The sequence below is a fragment of the Numida meleagris genome, chromosome 3 (assembly GCF_002078875.1).
Source record: "Numida meleagris isolate 19003 breed g44 Domestic line chromosome 3, NumMel1.0, whole genome shotgun sequence".
In the NCBI taxonomy this organism is placed as follows: Eukaryota; Metazoa; Chordata; class Aves; order Galliformes; family Numididae; genus Numida; species Numida meleagris.
Window position 1 is genome coordinate 12,167,865 of NC_034411.1, and position 14,827 is coordinate 12,182,691.

Here is a 14,827-nt window from a genome sequence, read left to right on the forward strand (position 1 = left end):
TGGCTTGGAGGCTGATTTTGCAGCAGCGGTTCCAGCTGCTCTCACTGCAGAGTGTTTATTTGCTGCTGTCTGCTGGTCCCTTGCTGCTTACTTTTGCTACTGCAGGAACCGAGGCCTTCAAACAAAGCTTACTGACTCCTTGAGCTGTGTTTGTCTCTCATTTTTTTTTTTTCGTGAATAACTGATGGTACAGAGCATCACTCCATTTAGATTGGAAGACTGAGATGAGACTGGGCCAAATCAGCTCTGGCGTATCTGCAGTGAATCTGGTGGGCTAACACTAGGGATAAAGGTTAGTAAGAGTAACATGAAACGGGTGGGCTGGGCTAGTATATGTTGTATAAATGGCTCCACCGTGGAGGGCCGCCCACATTGCAAAATGCCCCTCACAGCTGGAATGGCTCGGGATCTGTCAGAAAGCACAGCACGGGCAGACGAGCAGGAAAACGTGGCACCGAGATTACATATCCCAGTTCTTCCCAAAGCAGGGCTGCTGTGTGCGCCAGCAGCGCCGCTGGGGCTCAGCACTCACTGCTCGCTGCGCTGGCACCACAAGGAAGAGGACGGGTCAAGGTTGCCCTACCCTCCAATGGGAGTAAAGATATAAATACATTATGGAGCAGAAAAAGGAACCATCCACCAGAGCTATTTCTGATGACCTCGAAATAAAGTTAGAATCCGTTTTTACCCTGTTTCTTAATGCAGCTGCTCAGCTCTCCAGCAGAACAGGAAGCAGTCTGAGGAGCTGTGTGAGTAACCAGAGTCATCAGATCAATGGAAAAAGTGGTGCAAGTACGTTTTGTGAAAGTGCAACCAACAATTTTGAAATGTCTGCCATTTCTCGTTCTAGATCAGAGCTGTTGTTCATGCCAAGGGGACTTAGGTTCACCACTGCTACATTTGTAAGCAAACAAAGCATTTCTTTTTGATGGCATATATGATGTGCACCCAGGGGTGAAGCAGAAGTCTTTCCCTTGGTGTCCTTGGCTCAGGCGCCAGATGAGTCAATCTCTCAACGTGATCGGGGTCCTTGCAACAGCTTCTGTGCAGCGTGGAAGAAAAATAAACCTGCTGTTATTGGTAGCTGGGCACAGGGAGCTGGGGAGCTGTGAGGAGGGAGGAGAGGACGAGAGACACCATTTTGCTGTCTGAGAGGAAGATGCACAGCTCTTGATCTCAGAACGGAGGCCGGTCCTACATTTTAGTGACACTTGCAACTTCTTTCATGTTTTGCAAGCTCATCCGAGAATTGAGTGCATGCCAAATTCATCTTTCAAGGGAAGCGGAGCTGGGCTGAAAATATCTGCAGCACCAATAATTCAAAGGAAGTGCAACTTTTGTAAAGGCATGCCAAGTGCATCTAAGAATCTACCTGTTTTTTCCTGTTTCCTTTTTCCCTTTATCTCTGTCGGTCCCAAAAACTGCCTCTTTGCTGCCTCATCGTGTCACCATTTCCTTTTTCCATTCGTCTTTCTCCCAGAAGCATACAAAGGTTTTCAATGCCGTCACCCGCTCCAGCTGGAAATAGAGCATGACTTTTTTTCTGAGCGTTATTTTCTCTGGGATTGTGTCAGGTGTAGCCGCAGACACCCCCCAGCTTTTTGCTGATCTCCCTCTTGGCTGTCCCCCGCTTGCAACACCCTCAGGCAGGCACAGGCCGGCTCGAGCCACCAAGCAGAGAGGATGCCGTGAGTGTGGGGGGCCCCTGGGGCCGTGGGGGTGCCCATGGTGAGTGGGTCGGGGCGGCTGCAGGGAGGGAGCAGCGCGGCGTGGGAGCACAGGGTCAGAGAGAGAGATAAGGCCGGCAGGAAAGGGAACGGCAGGTAGAGAAGGGAAATGACCGCTGGGACCAGGAAGACTGAAGAGAATGCAGGGGAAGCTGTGAAGCCATCTGGGAATCTGCTTTAGCCATGTGTAAGTCACAGGCGTCCCTGCGGCTCGGCTTCTCCTTGCGCAGAGCACACCGGCGCCCAGAGGAGGCCGGGCAGAGCCGGGATGGCGGCGGGCAGCTGCGTGGGGTGAGCCTGCGTGGCGGGCGGCAGGGGACGTGGGGTGCATGGGGCGAGGGAAGCAAGCGGGCACCTCAGGGTGCGGGCAGAGCTCTGGGGTGCTCGGGGTGCAGAGGCGCAGAGAGCAGTGCAGCCATGACTGGCGGGCATGGGAGGGATGTGTGGCTTGGGTGGAGGGAACAGGGGAGATCGGATGGAAGCTGGGTGCAGGAGCTGACCAGGGGAGGGAGAGGAGGAGGAAAAAGGAGGGAAAAATCACGTGGAAAGTTGCAGGGAGTGGGAAGATGTGCTGTGGAAGCGCAGGGGAAAGCAAGGAGAGCTCAGAGGGTTTTCAAAGCACTGAGTGATGTCTGGGGTGGGATCTGTGGCAAGCAGCTAGATCTGAGCCAACACCGTGTTGGCATCAGAAGAGAGAAATGGGCCCTGCAGAGCACAGCTGATGTGAGCTGCCTGCACAGCGTGAGCGGAGCTGTGGCCGAGCATTGCCTTGACTGTAAAAGGAGTTAACTCGCATCAGTGCGGTCATCTACATTGAACATGTCTAAAAATAGGTGAGATGAATTGCAGTCCTAAGGAAAAAATGTTACAATGAATGAATGTAAGCAGCCTCACGTTATAGAGCTGAGTGCGTTCATTCCTCCTCCATGTATATGCACAGGGGGCATAGACCCAGGTGTGGGACTTGTACATGCAAGGTACAGCACAGACCTGTCTGAGACATGGATGTCTCCTGTCTTCTGTGCAAAACTCCTCTGCACCTTGAACCCTTAAAAATTCGGTCATGGCACTGGAGCAGGCTGCAGTTCCTCAGGCACCCTCTGGCTGTCCAGCCAGCTCCCTGCTCCTTGTTGTCCCTGCCCCGGGCTCGGCCACATTTCTGCCACTAGGTCTCCAGGAGCCTTGGCTCACCTTTTGCTGTGTCGTCACAGTGGCGTGCATGTGCATGTCCCTGGCTGGCACTGCCCTCGAAGGATGCACAAGGAGGGTGCATGCAGTTTGGTTCTGACTGTAGCTGAGGCTTTTGGTTATTTGTAGGAAGGCCTGTGAAGGTATTTCTGTGCATGGGAAGCAGCAATCTGCTTACAGTAGTTGCGAATCTGAGAGCCTCTGGTGATGCCTGAGCTTGTTCTTCCGCCATGGAAGAGAACAGATTTTAAATCAGGGTATGGTGATGCTTTCAGTGCTTAGATCAGATCAGTCATAAACAAACTCCTATATTGCTCCATCCTTTATTGCAGGCTGCCACATTCCCTCTGCCTGTAAGAGCACTTGGAAGAGCGTGCATCCCAAAGTCACGTACCCTCAGTAGTTATGTCCACCATGTGATTTAATGTGGAAGCTCTTAATCTTGCAAGCCAAGAAAAGATGCATATCTGTCAGAACTAATACCAGCAAGGGGCAGAGTTCATTCTCAGGCACGAGGTGCATTAAAAATCCTCCTGTTTGTGCAGTTAGTTTTCTTCTTTATGCTTTCATTTGCTTCTGTGCCCTGGGGTCTCTGAAGACAAGAATTTCTAAGGGCCAGTGTCAGTCTCGAGATCACTTGCTGGTAATGCTCAGGAGAGCAGCACAGGGGCTGCAGTCCCTGTTGTTCCACAGCCATGTCTCACCAGAGCTATAGGGTATCATCCCACTACATTTGCTCAAGTTCAGAGAGGATCAGCAAAATCCCAGTAAGCCAGTTCCTGACTTTCTGTGGAATTTCAATAGCCATGATAAGCACATGATGTGAAAGGAACCAGACAGGATTTCTGCACTGTGTGGGCGGCATTGCACAACAGCTCCCCGTGGCTGATGGGTTCAGGAGTGGGACCCGAAGGAGAGGCATTTCCCCCCAGAACTGTGTGAACTCCAGTATACATCATGCAAAGCCTGTGCCTTTGCTGGATGGCTGCTCCGGGAAGGTGCTAGCCACGGGGCATCCCCGAGCATCCTCCACCCATGGGGCTGGGGAGCAAAGCCTTCCCCCATGCGAAGCCCCCAGGCTGCCTTTGTTTCAGCACAGCTCTCAGCTGAGGGTCTGGCTGCTGTCTCAAATGGTTGCAAAAATAACGCCCGGCTTGGGCTGTGTTCAAAACCCCACCCTTTCCTGCAGCTTTAGCTAGAGAGGTTGTGCCGCTCGTGATGCTTTATGGCAGAAAATGAAGAGAATCTGAGAGAAACGAGGTACTGGGATGTTTGTTTGGCAGCGTGCAGCTGGGGTCTTTGGCTTGGGGGAGGGAAGGTGCGCTTTTTTCAGGAGGTGTTTTTAAATTACATTTTTTAAGCAAAGAAGTGTGAAGTAGACCTAAAAAAATATCAATATGGGCTTACTTGTGGATTTGTTTAAGGGGCAGTTTAATTGGGAAAGATGGTGTGTTTGGGAGCTACGTGAGCACTGCTCAGAGCTTGAGAGCACCTGTCCTGGGCTCTGGTTTTAGCTTTTGGGGTGAAGCCGATGCACTGGCCGCAGAACAGGGAGCTGATGGGCTGGAGGTAGCGGGTAGCACCGTCAGTCCTGAGGGGTCTTGGGGACCGAATTGCATTCCTATTGACCTAGGTGGGGTGAGATTTTACTGGGACCACACCATCTGCTTTCTGAGACCCTCCATGCACTCACTGCCGTTCCTCTTGATCTGGGCAGGCCACACAGGTCTTGTTGGAAGCACATCAGGCACCAGTGGGCTGCATGGTCCCCTGGGAAGAGATGTACTCCCTGCCCTTGTCCTGTCCTCTGCCAGAGCTGGGGCAAACCATGGCTTTTTGCTTCCTCACTCCAGTAAAATCTGCTTCTCCTGGGTGGGCCCTCTGGCACTGCCCTCTTATGACCCCAGAATTTCAGTCTGTGCCAGGATTTCTGCAGTTCTTTTCTCCTGCACAGGGATCTTCCCCCATGGGGAATGGGACTGGCTCTTCTCAGCATCCCATGGCACTGGGAGCTCTGCCAGCTTGCGGCCAGGCTCTGCTGCGCACGCGGGACAATAAAGCTTGTCTCTGACAACTGACTGCTTTCTGGCCTGGGCTTTGCTCTGGGGAGAGGCAGCATTTCTAGTCCTGCAGGAGTTTCATCTCTTTCCATGTTTAGTTTGAATCAAGGGTCTATACAGCTCCTTGCAACAATTAGCTCCATGAATTACAGCCCTTGTTACTTCAGTTGTGCCTTTGCCTCCCCTCCTTTTTCTCTGCTCACCTCCCACAGTAACTGCTGAAGCAGATGAAGCAGGTCAGCAGAGCAGATGTTTCAGAGTATGTGTGACTGCAGAGATTTGCATCGCCTCACGGCAAGGGAGTCCTTAGCCTCTCATGCAAGAAGAGAGCAGCAGTACGTTTCCTTCTGGTGGCAAACAGGGTAGCCCCAATACAAACGTCTCTGTGCAACGCTCAAAGTGGGGCATGTGGATTTCCTCTTCAGATTTCCATTTCCCTTGCCACCCCTTTCAGTTGACGTGAGGTGCAGTGACATGCAGGTGGAAGAGCCCTTGTGTTTAGGCAAGACAGTGTAAGTGATGTGAGGGGGAGAGGAGAGCACAATCGCGCGCGCGCAGGCACGCAAAGCCCAAAAACCAAAGCTTGCTGTCTGATGCAGATGAGCGTTGTTTCTCGCCGTGCAGCTGCTTGGTGTGCTGCAGCCACAGGGGGTGACAGGAATAGCTCGTGAGCACCTATGGCACGTGCATGCCCAAGCATGACTGCAATGCAGTAGCCACCAGCATTGCCGCTGCTTGAACCTTCAGAGCTGCCAGTAACCCTCAGAGCCAGAGATGTGAACTTTGCATCGTGGGATGACGAACATGACATGAGAAGGGATCTACAGAGAGCCACATCCTTTGCGTCATGGTGCAAGGCGTAGATGGGGACAGGCGCTGCCAAGTGGGAGGGACCAGAAGTGACATCCTCTGTCCACTCCTGCGTGCAGTGAGTGCTTCCAGCTGTGCATTAACAGCATCTGCATCGCATTTGCACAACGTGGATCCAATTCCAGAACTGTCTTTCAATTTCCCTTCCGTCCTTACTGGAAAGCAAAGCTCTTGATGAAACTGTAATGAAGGTAAGCTTTTTCCAAATAAGGATTCTAAAAACTGGAAAAGAGCTTCAGGATTTGGTCCAGTATAAAGGCCGCTTTTGCTTTTATCTTCACAAAAATGACAAGCATCCCTAGTTGCTGTAGTAATCAAGGTCAAAATAGAAGCAAACAAGGAGGAGGAATGAGACAGAGCTAGCGAACCTTTAAACCCACAGCACCTCTGTGCAGCTCGCCAACAAAAGGTAGCACAAAAAGCCTCCTCATTAGGATGGCTAGTCAGGGGCCAGCCTGGCAGAGCTGTGTGTGGCATTCAATGCAAATCTCAGAGCTAGCAGTGTCCCCTGCACCATCACTATTTCACGCTGATGCCCAGCTCTGCTCGATGCCTCCCTGCCAGCAGCAGGCTGATTGCTGGGTGTGCGGGGGTGCTCCACTGCAAGGACCTGTCTGAGGAGGCTCTGGCTGTACCTCCGTTAGTAGGGGACATCTTGTCTGCCCTTGTGTTTCTCTGTTGTCAGCATGAAATGTCCATCTAGGCTTTCTGGACACTTTGTTCCCACTCTGGGATTACGGCCTGACAGGGACTTGTTTGCATTGAGTGGCTGATGGGAGCAGTGTGGTGTTTACAGGGCGCTGTAGCCCCGAAGGCAGGCCAGCTCTGTCCTTTGGAGGAAGCTCAGGGCTAGACCCTGAGCTGCTGAGCATGGCTGGTGCTCCCAGAACCAAGCATTGCTTCCCTGGATTTGGATTTCTTCCTGAGTATTGTGCTAGTCCTGATTCTTCTCTTGCCTTTTCTAATTTTCCCGAATATCTTTCATTACCCCCTCTCTCTGGCAAGTCTCTGCCACTAAACCCATGCACCAAATGCAGAGGGACGCTGGCAGTGCCAGCGAGGGCTCTGCAATCTCTTTATTAACCTTGTGTCCTTGTTCTGTGAAGTGATTTGGCTGCTTTTGTCAGTCCCTTCTGCCTGGAGCCTCTCTGACTTGTGCCTCTCAGGATTCAGAGAGTTCCTTTGCCTTTGAAATACAGAAGGTTTTATTGGGTGCTCTGCATACAGTTTTAGTGGTAATAGTTTGTCTTTTCGTCCTTTTATTGTACAGGATGTACCACAAGCAGGCTCCGATTCCTGTTTACTTTAAAAGCTATCACAACATTATTACGCGTGCTTTCCTGATTATATCTCCTCCTCTGCCAGAGGGCTTTCAAGAATTTAAATGTCACACTGGTCAAACATTATATATCATAATCAATACAGGAAGGAGAACTGAAATACAAAGCTTTCCAAGAGGAAAGAGCTTGATGTAATTTAATTGCGCAGAAAAGATGCACAGTTAGGAGTGTGGAGGTGGATGCAGCCCCACCGCTACTGCAAACACCGCAGGAAATGCCCTGTTTTGGATGCAGCAGCAGGGAATGAGAGATGAAAGCAGAGCTGCAAACCTGCTGGGCTGCTTGGCATCTCCCCCAGCCGACGTGGGGGTGCACTTTTGTGTTTAGATGAGACCGACTGGGCTCTTAGCACTTTTGGTGAGCATGTTTGCAGCCATGGTGAGCATCTGGAGCGGCGTGGGGACCCTGTGCTGGGAGCTGTGAGATGCACCCAGAGCTGGGGCTGGTGAGCACTGCCTCCCTTCCAGGGCTGACAGCTCCATGGGAATAATTAACGTCCTGGGCATCCGTCACAGCTTCCCTGGCAGGCAATCCAAGTGTGCTCCATTTTAGCACGGGCATTTGGCAGAGAGGCCAGCATTTTCATCAGTACCCACTGACTTCCATAGAATCCGAATGTTTTGGATTGGAAGGGACCTTTAAGACCATCCAGTTCCAACTCCCGGCCGTGGGCAGGGTTGCTACCCACTGCACTGCCTCTCTTTGAGTCTGACCATCCAGCCAATTCCTTATCCACCAAGTGGCCCGTCTGTCAAATCCAGTTCTCTCTCATTTAGGGAACAGCATGTCAGCTGGGACAGTGTCAGATGCTTTGTACAAATCCAGGTACTTTGGGCACCTGTGTTTTAGACCCTGTTTTGAGACAGGCAAGGGTGGAGAGCAGCTCTTGATTTGGATACTGTCTGCAGGGTCTCAGCCCTCCTCACCCGATGGCACTTCAATTTTGTAACCCTGTCAAAACCACTGGCTTTGGTGATTTATCCCTTGCCCGTGACAGGCTCAGGAGTGCTGGTCAGCCCTCCTCAGGCACACACAACGCCCACTCAGACACCTCCCACCAGCCCTAACGTGACTTCCTAGCTTGCTTTTATTCTTTTCTTATTTATGACTGTAAAGTAAGTTTTGTCCAGTCCGGCAGAGAACAGGGCAATATAGAAAACAATATACAATTCAGTTTGCTGCGGTGCATCCAATTTACAGGAACTGGTGACTTTGTACAGTACGTGCTGTGAAATAGCAGCTCTGACTTGGCTCTGGCTGGACAAACAGAGGTGACTAAGCAGTCTGTTTGATTCATGGCAAATAGCCTTGCTCAGAAGATCCGGGAAACCTCTGGGAAAACTGCCTATAGCTTAAGGAATTGCCACCTGAGAATTATAAAGCCTCTGGGGCACAGCGTAGAGCTGTTCGCAGAGCTGGGTGAGCGCACCATGAGGCAGGAGAGCGCCTAGCTTTTGGGCACCGCGTCTCCTGGAGCTGCTGGAGGGCAGGATTGCAATGCAGGGGGGCCCCGGACGAGCCAGCGACAATGGGCTGCTGCAGCTGCTGTGGGATCTCCTGTCTCAGGTAGGGATGTGGGGACGGACCGGGAGGAGCAAGAGGTGCCGGCAGGGCTGGGACACTGCGGGTGCTCTGTGATAGAAGTGGGAGAAGCAGGGGGGCATGGAATGCCCCAGTGCTGTGGAGCAAGGTGACGTGGGAGGGCAGAGATCTGCTTTCAGGGGTGCTGGGGACCTGCGCTCTCAGAGGGAAAGCAGGGGGGCTTGAGGTGCTTGTTCTCACAGCACAGAGAATTTTGCTGTGGGAAATTGTGAATTGCTGGCTAGATGGAGATGCAGAGAGTGCTCTTGTGAACAGAGGGGCAAAGTTACTTGATTTCACTGATTCACACAATAAAAAGGCTATCTGTCATAAAAGAGTATACTTAGGCAGCCTCTGAACATGAGCTGTGATGCCTCTGTGGTCTGCCATTAGACTTCTGCATTGGTTTTCCCTTTGCCTAATGCACTTGCATCCTCCAAAGTGTGTCCTCTCACCCCACCACTCCTCAGTTTAGGTTTTCCCGTTGACCTGCAGGATATTTTTGTTTTTAACAATACCTGGGATTCACTGAACCAAGTGTTATATGGAAATGTTTTGCCAGGCAGGGTTCTTTGGAGTTAAGCAGGTAGGGAAGGAGCTTGGTACACTGTTTGAGGGCACTCACTTAGCAGGAGGTGCGCTTGGCTCTAATAGCAAAGGGCTGCTCTGCCTTCCTCCCCGCACGTCCTCACCAGCACTAGCCTCTTCCCCTCACCCCTCACCCCCTGCTCTTTGCTCTGGAGTGCTCTGGAAACACGTTGCTGTGATTTGCAAGCTGGTGTGGCTGCAAAGGACCGTGGTCATCCTGTCCACCCCCTGCTCTGGCAGTGGCAGAGCTCAGGCTCCAGTACCAAGGGCACCAGCCCTCAATGGTGCCAGCGACTGCCCACAGGTGGTAACAGGGATGGAGAAAGGCACAACCCATGCCACTGGGGTTGGCAAATGCTGGGCGCAGGCGTTTCTTTAGAAGCGAAAGAAAAAGAGATGAGCGCTTGCGACACTTCTCAGAAAAACAGGAGGACCAAGTGTGCGTGGATAGGGCATGAAATACGGGATTTACTGGTGGAAGGCTGAAGAGAGCAACTGCTCTGCCTGCTGGTCTGGGCACAGGTGCCGTGTATGTAAAGCAGCTCTCCTTCACCTGCACAGCAGGGGAAACGGGGTGCCAGCACATTGCCTCTGTCTGAAGGGGACTGGTCGTTGTGAGCAAGTAGGGAGGAGGCTTGCCAGGCTGCGCTGCTTTTCCAGCACCTCTGCAGTTCCTCGTGGGGCACAACCCAGAAGCAGAGATCTCAAACCTGCGTTTGAGTGATGTGTGGGCCTGTTGTCTCTTCCCCTCCCCTCAGCCCTTGGTTTCTTTGCTGGCCATGGCAGCTATCTCAGCTCTGATGGATTCCTGCAGGATTCCTGCATGTAGATGCTCTGCTGAAGCAAAATGGGGGCAGAGGGAGGAGGCAGGGATCAGCAGCTGCCACGCAAACTGGGATTGCAGCTTACGAAGCTGCTGTGTGCAATAAGCTGTGGATAAAAGCGCTTGCATGCCTGCTCCAAAGGCGTTAGTGCTCATGTAGGCGCTGCTCTTGCATACCACGGTTCCTTTGTACATAAACTCCTTGTGTCAGTGTCTTATCAAAAATCTAAGGCAAAACTCAAGGAAGCTGCGCAACATGGGAAACCTGCCAGGTGAGAGCGGCATTCAGGAGCAGCTTCTCTGGGTAGCTGCAGTGTTCTTCTCCCACCAATTTGTCTGCCCGTAGCTCAGCTGTCAGCTGAATTGCTTTCCGTGAAAGCATCCCTTGTTGCTGGAGCCCAGGGACTGCAGTTCTGCTCCGGTACCCCCCCAGGGAGCATGGGGCTGATGGGGACAGGGGAACGGGGTGTCCAAGTGAGCCAGGGACATGTATCTCGCTAGAGACTGATTGGAGGGTGAGTGGGTTTGTGTTACTTCTTAAAAAGTCATGGTTGAGTTTATTTGATGCAGGGTAAGGATTTTACTTTTGAACAAATGGCACTCACAAGAAACACTATCTCAAACCAGAGCTCTTTAGGTGTCAGAGCCTCTGCCTTTCCTGTTCTTCTGCTCTGTGTGCGTGTGTGTTGAAAGGGAGCGTGATTTAATATGGTTGCCCTGCAGTTTAGAGATGTTGTGCTAAAGGGCTGGCTGCTGGATTGCTCTTGCGAAGTTTCTTCTGGATCCCGTGAAAGTAGCAGATGTTACTGCTCAACAGTGAAGACAGAAGCTTAAAGTTCAAGGAAAGCTTTGCATCAGGCTGGGAGAACAAAGCCAAATCTTGATATTTCCTTGTCAGAGCTTTGTGCCTGATAGTAAATCTCGACGATGAATGTGGTGTGGATACGCAGTTCATTACCACCTGACTTCCCATGCAGATGTAGCAACACATGCGTGTTCTCATCTCTCTCAGTTTGTCATCTGCAGCTGGAGTAAGCGTGTCCTGGGAAAAGCAAGCGTGTCCTGGAGAAAAAAAGAAAAAAGACAGAATTCGCTTTTTCAGGCTCAGGCACTTAAAATATGTGCTTTAGGTGATGACAGTCCCAGGATGCAAAAGATGAGAGCTCACTTTCTTGAGCTCCTGGGGAGCTCTTTGTAAATGAATCAGGGCCAATGACCTCATTTTCAGTAAGCAGGGAGGGGAGGTACTTGCTGATTTGTCTGTGGAGATGCCTGATTAAGCTGCAGAGTAAATAATAGGAACAAATTCTTCAGAAGGACCTTTCCCCAGGGGGCTTGTTCCCACTGAGTCAGTCCCGGTTACATCAACAAACAGTGCTACTTCAGTGACTGGAGGAGTCACCAGGGCTGATTGCTCCTTTCCCCTCTGCTGGGTCGTCACCACAGCTTTTGATTTCCAGCATACTGCAGCACAAACGCATTGTAAGGATACATCGTGGCGGGGCCTTGAGTTCAGAAAGCAGGAGTGGACTGGTGGTCCGAGCTTTGCTTTGCTTTTTCCCAAATGTCCAAAGTTACTGGGATGATGTCCTCCACTGGAAAACATCCAGAAAAGCTCAGCGAAGAGGAAGAGAGGTAAGCAAAGGAGCACGAGTGGGGATGCAGTAATAAGGGCATCGGTGGAAATTGTTTTTCGGCAGACGAAATGCAGGCTCAGGGCAGCTGGGCTCAGCCAAGCAGACAGCTGAGTCAGCACATTGTGCTGTTGTCTTGCCTTCCTCCCTGGAAAGGGGAAAGGACATGCACGTGCCTCCTCCTTCAAGTCCTTTGGATGAATTTCCCAGTGTTCTGGAGCCTACAAAGCTCTGTGCAGGGTGGGCAAGCCCAGAGAAAGCAAAATAGCTGCAGGGGGAGCCTGGCATTGCTTCAGAGGTAGCAGGTTTTGTGGTGCTGGGCTCAGAACTGCCTCTAAACATCATTGGAAAATACTTTGGTCTAATAACACTTTTCTGTTTTCCTGTTTTCCCTAAGTTCACATTCTTTGCTCTGGTTTTTGGCTGACTGATGAATTGATTTATTGCTTTAATAGCAGAAAATGACCATCAGTAAATCCCTTTCTGCCTCCAAGGCAAACTGCTCATGATTTGTTCATACTCCAGAGCACACATACTTTGCAGGGTGACTTTCCAGCCTTGGTCCTCGGGCAGACTGCAGAGACTGGGCTCCTTCTGGTGCACTTCCACGCATGGATGGAAGTGCATTTCCCAGGCAGAGCTTTGTCCTGACTCAGGTTTTGTATATCCATACCCTGCCAGCAGCTTGGGCCAGTTTGAATGTACATGCTGGATGCAGCTGCATTCATGTGACTTCTTGGGCTAAATTTTCTCATGGGGGAAGAAGCAAAATCTTTGTTTACCCGTCTCACTGGAAAAGTTTAGCTCCGGCCTGTCTTGCCAAGGAGGGAAGGAGTGTGCCAGAGTGATAGCACGGCGGGCTCTGGCTGCTGGTGGAGCAGAGGCAGGGCTGGTGCTGGGCATGCTGCCGGCATCGCGCCCGGCGGTGCGGGGTGCCCTGGGCCGTGGGGCTCCTGCTGAGCATGCAGCTATTTCTTAGCTCTCCCGGCTGCTAAAGATAGAGTGGGCAAGTCCCCGGTGTCGCTTCAATGTCCGTCAGGGAATGAGCAGGAGAAGCTGTGTGTGTGTGGGATAGCAGCAGGTTGGGAAGGGAAATGTCTTCAGCCACCGTTGCACGGAGTAGGGGATGCTCAGCTGGCATGGGGTGTTCTCTTGCAGGGCTGAAAAGGCACAAAATTCCTTTCATTTAAATGGATCTAAACTGCTGCAAAGTTAAATTTTTGTCAGGCATTGCACCTCTGTGCTTTGAAAGCTGTAGGCATATATTGCAGGTCCTGTTAGAGTCATTTAAACAGGCTCTGCAAAGGGACAAAGGTATCCCATGCTTTCAAATGTGTGGGCTGCTCTCCTGATCCCGGCTGCAGCAGCGCGCTTCCCCACGGCACCGCTGTACAAGAGGGAGGTTTGACTGAAGAACATTTGTTTAATATATATATTCCAGTGAAACGCTCGACTGGACCCAGGTCTTACTCACTAAATCCAGCTCTTGAGACCAGCCACTCAGACAAGATAACGTTTTATATCGTCCTCTGCTGATGGCAGGAGGCAGAAGAGCATGCCCCACGTATGCATTACCTGTCCCCCAGCATTTAAAGACTTCTGCTGGAGCAGGAGAGCCCGTGCTGCGGTGAAGCTGCTGCTAATCCCCAGCCCCAGCTCTTGTTGCAGTGCAGTTAGAGCACTGCTGCAGCTTCCCTGCTGATTTTGTCCAGATCCCCACTCCTGTGAGTGCTTCTGCTCCTTGCCTTTGAAGCTGCCTGGACTCAAATTAACAATGCTTTAATGGGACCAGCATCTTCCAAATGAGACTGTTGGCTGCTCGCCATCGCTGCCACTTTCCAGATGCTTTAGATGACCCCTTTTTAACAACATTTCTCTGCAGGAAACCAGAATTCCCCCACTGTTTCCAAATCTAGCTGTTCTCCAGGCCGTGCCAGTCACTGCCTTGTGATTACTTTGCTGGTGTCAGACAGTGTCACAAATAATCACCTCCTCAACACGTCTTTTGTTAGTACCTCTAACAGGCTGGCTGTTAGAAATACCTTGGTTCATTAGCGAGACACTGTTTCCAGCACATAAACTTTTCCACTCCAGAATGACTGGCTGTTACTACTAAAATGCTTGCTCTTGTTTATAAGCTGAATAAAGCAGAACGCCTTCCATGCTTATGCCCATGTCAAAACCTGGTGAGAGGGACTGCACTGTGCTCCTTGTCCCATAGGCATTCACTGGCAGAAGTGATATACTTTTATTTGGAGATTTATGGTTCTATGGGTGCATCAGCCATACCACTTCTGGGCAGTCATGTCTGCATTTGAAAATCCAGCTTCAGCTCTTGTGGGGTTTCTAAATTTGCCCTTGCGAGCTCCAGCTTCAGCTGGCTGTGTTGGGTGCTGGGGGTCCCTTCTCTTCTGTCCCGTGGAGGTGATTGAATTGTGGCCACCAGCCAGGCAGTAGCTAGCGGGGTGTTCAGGAGCCACATGGTTTTTGCATGCACAGTTATGTTTGGGATTGAGAACGGGAAGGATTTAGCCACAGTATTTGCATAGCTCTCATGCAGAGCTCTGAGATGTTCAGCCTGGAGAAGAGAAGGCCCCGGCAAGACCTGGTAGCAGCCTTTCAGTATCTAAAGGGGGATGATAAGAAAGAAGAGGACAGACTCTTTAGCAGGATCTGTTGTGATAGGACAAGGGGAAAATGTTTCAAACTAAAAGAGGGGAGATTTACACTGGACATAAGGAAGAAGGTTTTTTTTTACTGTAAGGGTAGAGAAGCACTGGAACAGGTTGCCCGGAGATGTGGTGGATGTTCCATCTCTGGAGACACTGAGCATCAGGCTGGACCAGGATCTGAGCACCTGACTGAGCTATAGGTGTCCGTGTTCATTGCAGGGGTGTTGCACTAGATGGCCTTTAAGGGTCCCTTCCAACTCAAATGGTTCTATGAATGTGCTGCTCTATGTCCCAGCTGTGCAGTGCCAATGGGTGTGTGAACCTCCTCCACTGATGGTGCTGTC

General features: G+C 51.2%; 1 protein-coding gene across 1 annotated transcript in view; it reads left to right on the forward strand.

Moving 5' to 3' along the window:
- LOC110395321 (inositol-trisphosphate 3-kinase B-like) overlaps positions 1-14,827 on the forward strand; it is a 51,320-nt gene that overhangs the window by 16,387 nt on the left and 20,106 nt on the right. The gene's annotated exons all lie outside the window — the stretch shown is intronic.